Below are 14,826 nucleotides of genomic sequence, written 5' to 3' on the forward strand. Positions count from 1 at the left end.
GCCCGCCTGAAGAGAGGAAAGGCGTTTTAAAAAGTTGTTGAAATCTTGCCAACCTAAAGAAAGGAATGGCGATGTATGGGTTGAAGTCAGGAGCCCGCCTGAAGAGAGGAATGGCGACTATTTTCAAAGTTGTTGTTGAAGTCAGGAGCCCGCCTGAAGAGAGGAAATCTTGCCAACCTAAAGAAAGGAATGGCGATGTATTGGTTGAAGTCAGGAGCCCGCCTGAAGAGAGGAATGGCGATTATTTTCAAAGTTGTTGTTGAAGTCAGGAGCCCGCCTGAAGAGAGGAAAGGCGTTTTTAAAAGTTGTTGAAATCTTGCCAACCTAAAGAAAGGAATGGCGATGTATTGGTTGAAGTCAGGAGCCCGCCTGAAGAGAGGAATGGCGATTATTTTCAAAGTTGTTGTTGAAGTCAGGAGCCCGCCTGAAGAGAGGAAAGGCGTTTTTAAAAGTTGTTGAAATCTTGCCAACCTAAAGAAAGGAATGGCGATGTATTGGTTGAAGTCAGGAGCCCGCCTGAAGAGAGGAATGGCGATTATTTTCAAAGTTGTTGTTGAAGTCAGGAGCCCGCCTGAAGAGAGGAAAGGCGTTTTTAAAAGTTGTTGAAATCTTGCCAACCTAAAGAAAGGAATGGCGATGTATTGGTTGAAGTCAGGAGCCCGCCTGAAGAGAGGAATGACGATTATTTTCAAAGTTGTTGTTGAAGTCAGGAGCCCGCCTGAAGAGAGGAAAGGCATTTTTAAAAGTTGTTGAAATCTTGCCAACCTAAAGAAAGGAATGGTGATGTATTGGTTGAAGTCAGGAGCCCGCCTGAAGAGAGGAATGACGATTTATTTTCAAAGTTGTTGTTGAAGTCAGGAGCTCGCCTAAAGAGAGGAAAGGCGTTTATTTTAAAAGTTGTGTATTTGAAGTCAGGAGCCCGCCTAAAGAGAGGAATGACACTTATTTTTAAAAGTTGTTGTTGATGTTGGGAGCCCGCCCAGATAACAGAGGCATACATTTCAGTCTTTACATTTCAGTTGTTGAATTTGGGAGCCCGCCCATAGAACAGAGGCATACATTCAGTCTTTAATTTTCAAGTGTTGAAATTGGGAGCCCGCCCAGATAACAGAGGCATACATTTCAGTCTTTACATTTCAAGCATTAAAGTTGGGAGCCCGCCCAGATAACAGAGGCATACATTTCAAGTCTTTAATTTTCAAGTATTGAAGTTGGGAGCCCGCCCAGATAACAGAGGCATACATTTCAAGATCAAGTCAGAGGACAATAAAACAGAGGGTTACAATAGGAATCCCCAGCAGGAAACAATAAAATTCTCCGGCACCGGGAAACAGAAGGTTTCAACAAGAGGTCACAGTACAAACTCAAGTACATGTGTCAAAAGAAGAAAAGCACCGGAAGAAATGCAAGCAGACAAGGAAGCAAGGCAACGAAAAACAAATTGTACTCTAGCCTAGATTCTTGTTTTCTTTTAAGCATGGTGTAACAAGGAGATCGGTAAGCAGTGGTAATAGCATGCAACAACAGTAACAATGCAGTCCCACGGTAGTCCCAGCTACCAAAATTTCCCGAACTACATTGACCTGATTCCTATTTAGCCCAGGATATGTAGGAAACCTTTGAAGCAAAGGTTCGGTCAAATCTTTTTCAAAAAATGCTTCACACGGAGTACTCGGATGGGCAAAAATCGCTCGCTTTATCTTTGCACGAAAACCCTTCGTGTCTTCGGGCAAAGAGGGGCAGCTGTAAGCACGTGATTTTTGCCCTATATGAGAATTACTCCCAAAAAAATCAAAAATAAAATGATTTTTCTTTGGTGTGCAATTTTGTGATATTTTGAATAATTATTTGTATTTGTCTGTGCGTGTTTATTTGCTAAATTAATAAAAAATACAAAAATATGTCGCATTTTGCATGTAGGATTTAATTCAATTGTTAGTAATTAAATTTGTTTTACAAAAATTAAAAATTACAAAAATAGGCATCGTTTGCATTTTTAGCATTTAATGTCCAAATATACAATTTTATGCTTAATTATTACTTAATTGTGCGTTAATTGTTATTGGGAGTTAATTTACGCTTTCATAACTTAATTTAATTCTTAATAATAGTTTAAGTATTTTTATAATTTAATTTTAGAGAAATAAAAGAAGAAAAGAGAGCGAAAATATAAAGAAAGTCGGAATTGGGCCTCTTCTTCAATTTCAAGCCACAGGCCCAAAAAATGGCCCAATCTTCCCTACGACCCAGTCCATTTCGAACTGGGTCGACCCAGTCCATAACCCAAAAGACCCAAACCCCTTTGTCTTACATTTTACAAAACAAAACAAAACAAAAAGAAGACAAAAACCCTAAAAAATTTCTAAACAATCCGCCACCCCCCTCATATCATCTTCTTCTTCTCCAAGCTTCACTAAGCTCTAACCATGGCTGCCCAACGTCGACCACCAGCCTTCACCTCACGACCACCTCCTCCGCCGCTGCTTCGTCTTCTTCTCCGCCGTTTAAATCCATCATGTTTGTTGTTTAAAATAGATTTAATTCATGTTCATACTTTGTTTGATTGTTCTTGAATCCGAAATTTGTATAGCTTGATTTCTTGTTTACCATTTGTGATTATTTCTTGAATTTGTCTCATAAAGTTTAATATAGGAATTGTTGTTGTAATGTTGTTAGAGTAGTTGATTTTAAGTTCAATATGATTGAAGTTAGAAATCTAAATATACTTGTTTGTTGTAGTTGTTGAATCCGAAAATAGGATTGTTTGTTGCTAAAAATTTGTTCAATCAAATTTTAGTTGTTCTTTGTTTTTCAATTTGTGTTCGTGTGATTTGTTGTTAAAATGTTGTTGAAATCATGTTCATGTGATTTGTTATTGAAATGTTGAAGAAATCATGTTCATGAAATTTGTTGTTTGAACATTGTTAGAAATTAATCATATTGCCTATATTTTGGTTAAAGTTTGATTAATTGATGTGTTATAGCTGATGGGTAGTTTGGTAATTTGTAGTACGTTCAGAGGTAGTTTGGTAATTTTCAGTAAGGTCGGAGGGGTAGTTTAGGAATTGTACATTTTGTAATTGTTTATTTGAAGCATGGGGGACAAAATGAAATGGGCTGGGTTGTGATATAGTTGTTTAATATAAAGGGGGGACAAGACAAAATATAATGGGGAGGAATCTTGTACTTGTTTAATATAGGCATGGGGGACAAAATATAATGGGGTGGTGTGATATGTTTATTTAATGTAATGAGGATGAGTGAGAAGATAATGGGTTGGGTAGAGAAAAAGTATGGATTTTAATTAATTGAAAGGTTTATGGGATGTGTTATATATATATGAAGTCTTGAAATCAGATTTTAGGGGAAGACAGATAAGAAAAACACACAGAGACAGATACGAGAGAAAAAAAAAACACAGATAAGAGAAACGAATCTGAAAGAAAAAATAAGAGAGAGAAAAAAGGCTGAACATTTAAGAGGGAGAAAATTCCGAAAAATATTTAAACTTTCAAAATAAAAACTAAAAAAAATATTCTGCTTTCTTTCATTGTTTGAAATCAGAATTAATTGTTGTTTCATCAAAGCTTGAAGCTTTTGTTTTTGGGATTACTACTCCACCGGTCTGTTACTGGGTTGTTACTGTTGTTGGGCAGTTTGTTGTTGCTGTATTGTTATTACTGTTGCTGATTCTCATCTTCATTTTCTTTTGCTTCCAATATCAGGTACACAACTGACACGCTGGTTATTGTAATCCGAAATATGAAGCATGAATACATATGAAGAATGAAATTTTGAAGTTTTAATTTCGTTTTTCTTTATTCCTTTTGTTGATTGTATTTAAGCTATTTCATTTATTACTAAATAATAATTGGAATAAGAAAAAATAACATAAGTTAGTCTTTAATGAATCAGTTCGGCAAAACAGGTTAATTCACTAGTTATGATGGTTTCAAGATTATCAACAGTAGGTTAATCATGAATAACTAGCTAAATTTAGCTAAGACATGAATTTAAATTAAAACTTCGTAAATTAGGCATTAAGGCATGACTTGAGTTCAAGCAAGACTAGAAGAACGTTTAAGTTTAATAAACTTTCTAATAAGCTTTAGTAATTATGGTTAAATCAAGTTTCAAATGGTTGTGAATAATTAATCTCAATAATTTTTTTTATAACAATGCTGAGTTTTAATCTAGCTATATTTGATTCTTTTGGATATTAGTTGTTGAACTTATATTTTATTTATAATTTCGAAATTAAGAATAAAATTCCTTTTTCATCAATATTTGTATTAATCAAGCAATTAGCATGTCATGTTTTCTTAATAATAATAATAATAAATAAATAAATAAACGTCATTAATTAGGAGTTTCTTTATTCATTTTAGAAACTAATTTTAAATAGCAAAATGTAGTCGCTTTAAGATTTGTCCATTTAAAATAAATGAGACGAGCCTCGCCAAATAAAACACACAAATTGCGGGGCCCTCGATAAAAATTTAATTGATTACTTAAACTTCGGGATGGGCCGTTTAGCAAATTTCACGGCCTTCCCCAAAGTAATAAAGCGCTAATCGCTTTAGGCGCGATATAATAATAATACATTCTTAAACACGGGTACGCATTTATGCGACCCAAATCCAAATCCCAAAACATTGAATAAAAATATGTTCCGGATCGTGGATGCATTTTATGTAACGCAATCCAAAGACATGTTTTTAAACGATGTTCACATTCTTTAAAAATATAATAATAACAATAAAAGCGGTTAAAAGTTAAAATTGCACTATAGTTTTTGAACATGTATTAAAATCAGATATTTTAGCCATTACAACAGTTTAAGCGACCGTGCTAGAACCACGGGATTCGGGGGTGCCTAACACCTTCCCTCGGGTCAACAAAATTCCTTACTTAGAATTTCTGGTTCGCGGACTTCATTTGGAAAGTCGAATATTTTCTTCGATTCGGGATTAAATTGGTGACTTGGGACACCCTAAATCTCCCAAGTGGCGACTCTGAAATAAATAAACAAATCCCGTTTCGATTGTCCTTTAATTGGAAAAACCCCCTTGCACCCTCTCGGGGGCGGAAAGAGGAGGTGCGACAGCTCTGAATGGCGTTTCTTTGCAACCACAATTGCCTTTCTTATGACATACTTTGTTTGTTAGAGAATAAAAACAAATCATGAAATATCCTATATTTAAGTTGTACTTTCTTTCATTGATTTAAATCTTTTAGGACATGACAGGTTGGCCGAGTAAATTTACGAAGGGTTTTTTGGAACTTTAAATTTTTAAATTATGTATTGAGCTAATAAATAATTTATGATTCTATAAATACGATATAGATTCTTTAAAGGCAAAAATATTATTGTCACGATCCAACTCCCACTGGAGTTGCGACGACGCCTCACACTACTTGTTAGGTAAGCCAACAATCACTTAATACTACGAATTTAAATACACATGGTTTAATAACTCAACAACGAAAAATTATTATGAAATATCTGATGAAAACAACTAGAATACCGCTACAATCATTCCAATGATCCGGTGTCAACGAGTACATGAACACTACTGAATATCAAAATACAAATCAAATCATCAATACAATTGTCTGGTCAATATAACGGTTTTAAAGGAAAAAAAGGAAAGAGAGTTAAGGTCTGCATAAGGCATAACAACTACCTCGAAGTCTCCCAAATACTAATATAAACACAGCTCTAGAAATCACCACGTTCAGAAGTACCTAGGTCTGCACACAAAGTATACAGTGTAGTATAAGTACAACCGACCTCGTGTAATAAATAAGTAACAAAACTAACCTTGGCTAAAAGCAGTGACGAGCTCAGAAGAAGCAGTTAGAGACCAATATCAATAACAAATAATAGTTCAGAATAAAGTGATGATACAATAAATAACTTAAAGGAATTATCATATTCAACTTGTTCATGTTACATGAATCTAGACATGCTTTCAAGTATAACAATTACAGCCCAACACGGATAAGAACATTTTATTCATCGGGTAGCATGAGGAAAGTACATCTTTATGCCTACATGTCAATATGCATGTCAAGTAATTAATTATCATATAATATTCTCAAGTACTCTCAGTCTTAGCATACTCAAGGTGCCTGACTCACAAGCCCACTAAATCACACACACAATCACTCAACACTGTACGAGTGCTTGGCATCAATGCTCCTCACCAAAGCACGTGTATATATCACTATGTCTATGCTCACTGTTGGTATGTCAGACTTCCCAAGCGCCCAAAAGCCAATATGGTCTGCTGCAGCATGTAGTCTGATCAAAATAACAATAAACCCAATATGGCATGCTACGACGTGCAGCCGATTCAAATAACACTCTTAACATAACTCTAAGGCCCACCTAAGTCATCAGCCTTTCATGTCTCAAGGACTCACAAATCTCATATCACTAGCCTAAATAGTACCACATACGAAAAATAACTACACGAGATGTAACAATGAATGATGAACAAAGACTAAGATATGATATGCAAATGAAGAATCATAACTATGTGTATAATTATAGTAAAATCAGATAACAGAATAGCAGAAATAGCCTCATTAGGTCTCAACCCAATAATCACATAGCCTAAATATGATTTCTAATATGTATCGTATCACAACTCAGATAACCAAACATGTAGGGAAAACACAGATATAATAAGGTATGATAGCAAACCAAGTCTAGTAATAGTCTAAAACTCAACTCAAATCATAATTACCCCGGGGCCCATACGCCGGTCACCTAGCATGTGTGTTACCCTAACACATCTTAAATAACATAGTTCTTAGAGATAATTACCTTCAAATCCAAACTTAAAAATGTTACTTACCTCAATGTGTAAATCAAAACTCCAAAAAATCCTTACCATACGAATTGGTTTCCGAGCGACTCAAATCTAGCCGAAGCAACTTAATATTATCAATAAAAACCATGAGAAATAATTCCAAATGATAAAGTTAAAGTCTTGAATTAATATACAAAGTCAACCTCAGACCCGCACCTCGAAATCCAACAATTCACAAATTCCTAACATTCGTTTAATTACAAGTCCAACTATACTAATTTCATCTAATTCCATCCACAAATCCACCCTCAAATCACCAAATCTCACTCTCCAATAACATAACCTAAAATCCCCAAATTTAACTTTACATTCAAATAAATTAGGTGTAATAATCAATGGGTAGTCGATATCTATCAATAAAATTGAATAATCTTTACTCACCTCTTCAATTGTAACAAAAATCCTCTCAAAAATCGCCCTTAGCCGAGCTCAAAAATTGCCATACGGCTCAATCAGTCACACCTCCATTTATATGTTTTGCCTAGCATTTATATGTTCTGACCTAATCACAATAATGTTACACAAGAGTAAGAAAATCCGATCCAATGTAAAATACACATTCTCATTAGGCCTACCAATGATCCCCCAAATTAATTCCGATCATCCCAAAATAGGTAAATAACTTTCCAAAAATCCGCAGTAACTTATCCATAACATACTATTAGTTTTCTAACCCTTAACACATCTTCACAATCCGCAAACTAAGGAATATTCTGCCTCAGATAACATCCGATCTCTAAACCTCAAGAATATATGTATCTCCAACAAATCAGGTTGACATTTGAAGAACACTACAATGTGCATTGTTACGAGCTTTTCCGGTTCCTTATTATCCCTCACAACTAAGAGTAAATTCTTTAAAATAATTATGTTCTTCTCGTTATCGCGAGCATTATTCTCAATCAATTCCAACACTTATAATCGTTCACAATCATCATTAATTCACTAAATCGACTGCATAAATTATATTCACCTTTAACAAATCAAACTTTTACCTAATACAATAAGAAAGCATGAAAATAGGACACTATTAAGTACCAAGTATAACATAGAATTCATCTAAGGTTATCCATCTCTGAAAAATCCAAGCATCTCAACAAATTCTAAACATGGTTTTAAAATATGAGTTCAACTCAAAATAAAAATAAGTGTATCTGAGCAAAAATGATGGAACACAATTTAGTTCACTTTTTTCGTTAGCACTAATTGTCGGACCCTAAATCAAACAAAATTAAGTTTTACCTTTTAATCTACCAATCATTTATGTCTGGACTAATGTAATGACCCGGCCGGTTGTTTTGAGAGTTATAACCTTGTTCCCCTATTTACTACTCATTTTATATTTTACAGTTATTATGTGACTTGCCGGAGTAGTTGGTTCAGGTCAGGAGAGTTTCGGAATTAATTGAGACACTTAGTCTCAAAGTTGGAAACCTAAGTTGAAAAGGATAATCAGATGTTGACTTATGTGCAAACGACTCTGGAATGGAGTTTTGGTGATTACTTTAGCTCCGTTGGGTGATTTTGGACTTAGGAGTGCGTTCGGATTGTGATTCGGAGGTCCATAGTAGATTTTGGCTTGAAAAGGCAAAAGTTGGAAATTTAAAAGTTTGATCGAGAGTGGACTTTAAAGTTATCGGGCTCGGATTGGAGTTCCAAGAATTGAGGTTGGTCTGTCGTATCATTTATGACTTGTATGCAAAATTTGGGATCAATCGGACGTGATTTGATAGGTTTTGGCATCAAACGTAGAAGTTAGAAATTAAAAACTTTATTAGGCTTGAATTGATGCGCAATTTGTGATTTTATCATTGTTTGATGTGATTTGAAGGTTCGACTAAGTTCGTATCATGTTATACGACTTGTTGGCATATCTGGTTGAGGTCCCGGGGGGCCTCGGGTTAGTTTCGGATGGTTAACGGATCAATTTTGGACTTGGTGTTATAGCTAAAGACTTTCTGGTGCACTGATCTACTTTCTTTATACGCGATCGCGTGGGAAGGTCCACGATCACGTAGGCTAATTGGAGCGGCTGTGGTGATTTGTTCTATGCGATCGCCAGTTTTGGCATGCAATTGCGTAGGCTAGGGGAATCAGTGCATCACAAACGCGTGGTCTAGGTGATGGTGGGCTATGATCTCATGTTTTAGTCGATATTACATTCCAATTTACTGCACTTCAGTTGAGTTTGAGCTTTAATCACTAGTGTTTTGCACTAATTGTGTGTTTTATACCTTATAGGAATAATTTCGAGCTATATAGTCTGAGTAAAAGCCCAAGAAATTAAGCCGGGATCGTGTTCGGGTATCAACGGAAGATAGTTCAATGAAACGAAGAATCGAGTAGGCATATCTCGCACTGTCTAGTAAAATACACATAACTTTTCTCTCAGAACTCCATTTGAGCTCCATAATATATGGTTGGAAAGCTAATTCAAAGGGATATAACTTTCATGTTTTATGTATTTTCAAACAAAACAGGGTGAAAAGTGTACGTCAAGTGCGCGGTAGTGCACTGACCGCGCAAATAGGGCAGAAAGTGTGAAATGTGTGCAGCCAAGTGCATGGGCACCCTTATAGGTGTGCGGCCGTGCACATCTTGACCGGAAAAAAGTGTCCTTTTTCGCATAAGAGAAGGTGTAATTGTTTGGGCTCGACCCTACTTGGTATTTATACATGAAAAAATGATATTTTGAGGACTTTTGACAGAATTTAAACTTAAGGAAGCTAAGGTGAAGAGGGAAAAGCAAGAGCACAAGGATTTCACCATTCATCCTCACTCAAGACAAGAGTTTGGATGTTTTATGTTTTCCTTTGACTTAAACTTAATTGTGATGAAGTTCTCCATATCCATGAGTAATTCTTCTTTAGGGTTTGATGGATTTGGTGTATTGATACTTGTTTGTGGATAATTCACTCTAGTTTTTATGTATTTAATCATTTTAGATGTTTTAATCATTGTTTCTATATTCACTAGTTCATGTAGTCGAGAGAGGCATAACTTGTGATATTGTTGCTTTATATTTTGTTTGTTGAAGTCTTTAATTCTTCTTAGTAATCGAAAGAGGCTAGTTGAATTGTTGAATGAACCTAGTTAAGAGAATAATCGAGAGATGTTCTCATAAAGACCAATCCACTACGAATTCTTGTATATCTTTACATATTTAAAATTTGTTTATCTTGAGAGGTTGAGACTTAATCGAGAGAGGAGTTTCTACTAAACAATTGAACTAATAACCAAGTGAATTCGAGAGACTCACTTGAACATTAGAAGTGAATTATCTAGAGTTAAATCCCAAATATTTGTCTTGTAACTATCCTATCAACCCTATTTTCTCCCAATTGATATCTTCCTTTGCCTACTACTTGCGTTGTTTGTCATTAGTCAATAGTTTAAACTCTTAGTAAATTTTAGTTTTAAATCACATAATTATCAATTGTTGATAATCTTGAATAGTAATCTAGCTACAAACTATAATAATAACTGTTTAACTCCAATCCCTGTGGTACGATATTATAATTTACTATATTCGACTAGAGAGCATATTTAAGTGTGTGTTTCAGGCTCGTCAAATTTTGGTGCCGCTGCTAGGGATTGACAATCAATAGTGTTTGAAATAGTTTGTAGGGATAATTCAGGAATTTTTCTTTTTATTTTATTTTCTCTTTTTACGCTTCGTGTTCTTTGACTGGGCGCAGGCTACAGGTTAGATTGGTGCATGACTCGATCTTCTGGTACGAAATTACGACCATACGAACCAGAAATCGAGAAATATCTATGACAGTTGAGGAAGGAAAGTAATCTTCCCCATAATACAAAAACGGTTAGGCAATCCTCAATCAAAGAAAAGATGGCGGGAGATGATGATAATATTGATTTAGCTGCAATAGAGGCAGCCCAACTCAGAGAGAAAGCTGCAAGAGATGTTGAAGAAGCAGCACTTAGATATGAACAAATTGCTTACGAGGAGGAGAGGGCCCGAAGAATGGCTCAAAATCGGCCCTTGGGTGCAGACCAGTTCGGAAACACAGCTCCCGACCAAGGGAGGCCACTTGGTGATTATTCTAGACTGGTCTACAACCAAGGTTTATTAAGTGTGAGACCACCTCCAATTGCAGCCAATAATTTTGAGTTGAAGCAAGGGTTGCTTCAAACCCTCCAAAACAATTGTGTCTTCAAAGAAAAGATGAACGAAGATCCAAATAATCATCTAATGGACTTCGAGGAGATCGTGAACACCTTTCAATATAATGGTGTGTCACAAGATATAGCGTACTTACGGGCATTCCCCTTCACTCTGAAAGATGATGCAAAGCATTGGCTTCGAAGCTTGCCCCAAGGATCAATTAGAACATGGGAGGAGATGACCTCAAAGTTTCTTGCTAAATATTTTCCCTCAACTAAAACAGGCAAGTTTAGAAGAGAAATCCATAACTTCTGCCAGAATGAGACTGAAACTGTGTTTGAAGCATGGGAGAGGTTTAAAGAGATTGTGCAAAAGTGTCAACACAACGAAATTGAACTTTGGATGCAACTCCAGGACTTTTGGGATGGTTTGACACCGACCTCATGGAGAACATTGAGAATTGTAGCTGGAGGTCAATTGATGAAAAAGACTCCAGAGGAGATAGTTACTAGTCTTGATGAATTGTCTGAAGATGCTAATCAGTGGCCCTCGGAGAATTCTGTAAGAAGAAGATCAACAGGTGCTCACCAGGTTGATGCTAACACATTTGTCCAGGTACAGCTTGATGCCATGGAAAAAAAATAAGAAAGCTAATCTTAGCTTCAATACATAATGAGCCTCATGCAGCATGTGACATGTGGAAGAGGACACCCTACTCATGAGTGTCAAGCTTCAATGGAGGAAGTTAATGCTGTGGGTAATTACAATTTCAACGCAATGGGTCAGAAGCACCCCGGGTTTTCATGGAGTTGTGACGACCCAAAGGGTCATCACCTGTTTTCTTACCCATTATGTGCTTTCGAGGCCTTGAAAACCTCATTTAGAGTCGCTTCGATTTGTGTGCGCAGTCCGGACGCGTAGCCGAAAAGCTTAAATATGAAATTCTGTGAAAAATGTTAAGTCTTGACTTTAAAATGAATAAATTTGACTTCGGTCAACATTTTGGGTAAACGGACCCAGACCCATGATTTGACGGTCCCGAAGGGTCCGTAGGAAAATATGGGACCTGGGCGTATGCCCGGAATCGGAATCCGAGGTTCCTAGCCCGAGAAATGAATTTTTAAGTGAAACTGTTTTCAAAAATTGTTTAAGAAACTTTTAAGTGAAAACTGATTATAAAGCAATGGTATTGGGCCTATATTTTTGTTCCGGTGCCCAGTACAGGTCTTATATATGACTTGAGTCATTCCTGTGAAATTTGGTTAAATACAGACGTCGTTTGACGTGATCCAAACCTTAATTGAGAAATTTTATGTTTAAAAGAGTTTTGAGAAATTTTATTGATCTTGAGGTTTAATTCGATGCTCGTGATGTTATTTTGGTCATTTGAGTACACAAATATGTCCGTAGGATGTTTTTGAGGTTGTGTGTATACTTGGGTTGGAGTTTCGAAGGCTCGGGTGAGTTTCGAGTGGGCTCCGGAATGCCTTAGCCTTAAAAAGTCAGATGTTGTAGGTTTAGGAAGTTCAGTCTCTGAACCCTCTAGTGCGGTCCACGAGAAATCGCGTGCGACAGCAGAGGGGCCAGCGCGGCCGCGGTCGCCTTTATGCGGTCCGCGGTAGAGGTTGTGCGGCCACAGTCGCCTTTGTGCGGTCCGCCCAGGGTGCTGAACTGCAGGTCTTCAGGGAGGGCCAGCGCGATCGTGGTCGCCTTTGTGCAGTACGCAGTGGAGGTTGTGCGACCGCGATCCATTTGATGTGGTCCGCACTGGGGGTCTGAGAGGGGTATAAAATAAACGGGAATTTCAGTTATTTTTCACTTTTTCAAAACCTCAAAACATAAGAGGCGATTTTTCAAACAACCTTTCTTCTCCAAAACGTTGGTAAGTGATTTCTAACTCATTTTATTCACTCCTTAACATCTTTTAACATGATTTCAACTTCAAATCAAAGATTTTCATGGGGGAAATTGGGTGTTTTGGGTAGAACCTAGGTTTTTCTAAAATTGGGGATTTGGACCTCAATTTGAGGTCCGATTTCAAAACAAATTATATATTTGGATTCATGGGGAAATGTGTAATCAGGTTTTGGTCTGAACCTTGGGTTTCGACCACGTGGGCCTAGGGGGTGATTTCTGACTTTTGGGTAAAACTTTAGAAAACTCATTCTCATGCGTTGGGGTTGATTCATTTAGCACTTATTGATGTAATTAAGTAACTTGTGACTAGATTCGAGCGGATTGGTGGTGGAATCAAGAGGTAAAGCTATAGTTGAGACTTGAGTGGTGATCAAGGCATCGAGGTAAGTGTTTGGTCTAACCCTAGCTTGAGGGATTAGGAGTTGAGTCATACTTGCTACTTGCTTCTTGTTGAGTACGACGTATAGGCATGGTGACGAGTATCTATACGTTGGTGTCAAGCATGACCGTGAGTCTTAAACTGAAAGTTGTTGTGTTCTTAAATGACACTTGGGTGCTTTACTTAATGATCTTCTATGATTGAGCATTTTCAATAATTGAACTGAGTACAAGTTGAGTTGAGGTTAGTTATAGCTGATTCTCCCTTCCGGGATATTGTTTTTCCCTTGCTGGGAAAATTATAGTATTGTTGTGTTCCCTTGCAGGGAAGTTATAATATTATTTATGTTCCCTTGCCGGGATTTCTTGTGATTGTGTGATGAAATGTAAAAGGGAGCGAATGGTACACCTACCACAAGATATAATAAAATGGGAGCGGGTGGTATGCCTACCACGAGATATAATGAAATGGGAGTGGGTGGTACGCCTACCACGAGATATAATGAAATGGGAGCGGGTGGTATGCCTACCATGAGATATAATGAATGGGAGCGGGTGGTACGCCTACCACGAGATATAATGAAATGGGAGCGGGTGATATGCCTACCACGAGATATAATGAATGGGAGCGGGTGGTACGCCTACCACGAGATATAATGAAATGGGAGCGGGTGGTACGCCTACCACAAGATATAGTAAAATGGGAGCAGGTGGTACGCCTACCACAAGATATGAGAAATGGGATTGGGTTGCACGCATGCAACAAGATGAAACTGAAAGTGAAAGTTGCCTTATTCCTCTTTATACGTGTTAGAAGTTAAACTGTAGTTTTCTTACTATTCTTTGGTATTCTGTTTTATCTTCTACCCTCGGAGCATGTTTCCCTCTTCCCAACTTTGATTGCTTATTACCTGTTTACTTTTCCGCCATATAGTATATTACTCACAGGTTTATCTGGAGTCTGGTCCTAGCCTCGTCACTACCTCGTCGGGGTTAGGCCAGACACTTACCAGTACATAGGGTTGGTTGTGCTGATACTACACTCTGTGCTCTTTTGCACAGATCCAGGTCTTGGACAGCAGCAGTAGTGCGGGAGCCAGCTTTCAGAGACACCGAGGTAGCCTGGCAAGCGTTCGCAGCCCCGCCATCTCCTCTACCTTTATTTTAGTCTGTTATCTCATGTATTCGAGACAAACAATTTATATTTTTCTTTCAAATGGTTGTATTTAGTACTCTTAGAAGTTCGTGAGTAATGTGACACCAGTTATTGGGTAGAAGCATATGTTGATTTCTGTATTATTGTTCAGTTTCTTTAATTTAAGTCTTCCATACATTTATCAAATTCCGATGTTTTCATGCTATCACTGATAATCGTTAAAAGAAGTGATTTGTTAATGAAGTAAGCTGTTAAGGATTAGCTTGCCTAGCTCACATTAGTAGGCGCCATCAGGACTCCCGAGGGTGGGAGATCCGGGTCATGACAAGTTGGTATCAGAGCTCTAGGTTACATAGGTCTCACAACTC

General features: G+C 37.3%; 1 non-coding gene across 1 annotated transcript; it reads right to left on the reverse strand.

Annotated features, from left to right (window-relative positions):
* Positions 1 to 11,292: 11,292 nt before the first annotated feature.
* Positions 11,293 to 11,399, reverse strand: LOC142162553 (small nucleolar RNA R71). Its single transcript, XR_012693801.1, has one exon. It is a non-coding gene; the product is annotated as a small nucleolar RNA R71 (small nucleolar RNA).
* Between the last annotated feature and the right edge of the window lie 3,427 nt (positions 11,400 to 14,826).

The sequence above is a fragment of the Nicotiana tabacum genome, chromosome 7 (genome assembly GCF_000715075.1).
Source record: "Nicotiana tabacum cultivar K326 chromosome 7, ASM71507v2, whole genome shotgun sequence".
NCBI lineage: Eukaryota > Viridiplantae > Streptophyta > Magnoliopsida > Solanales > Solanaceae > Nicotiana > Nicotiana tabacum.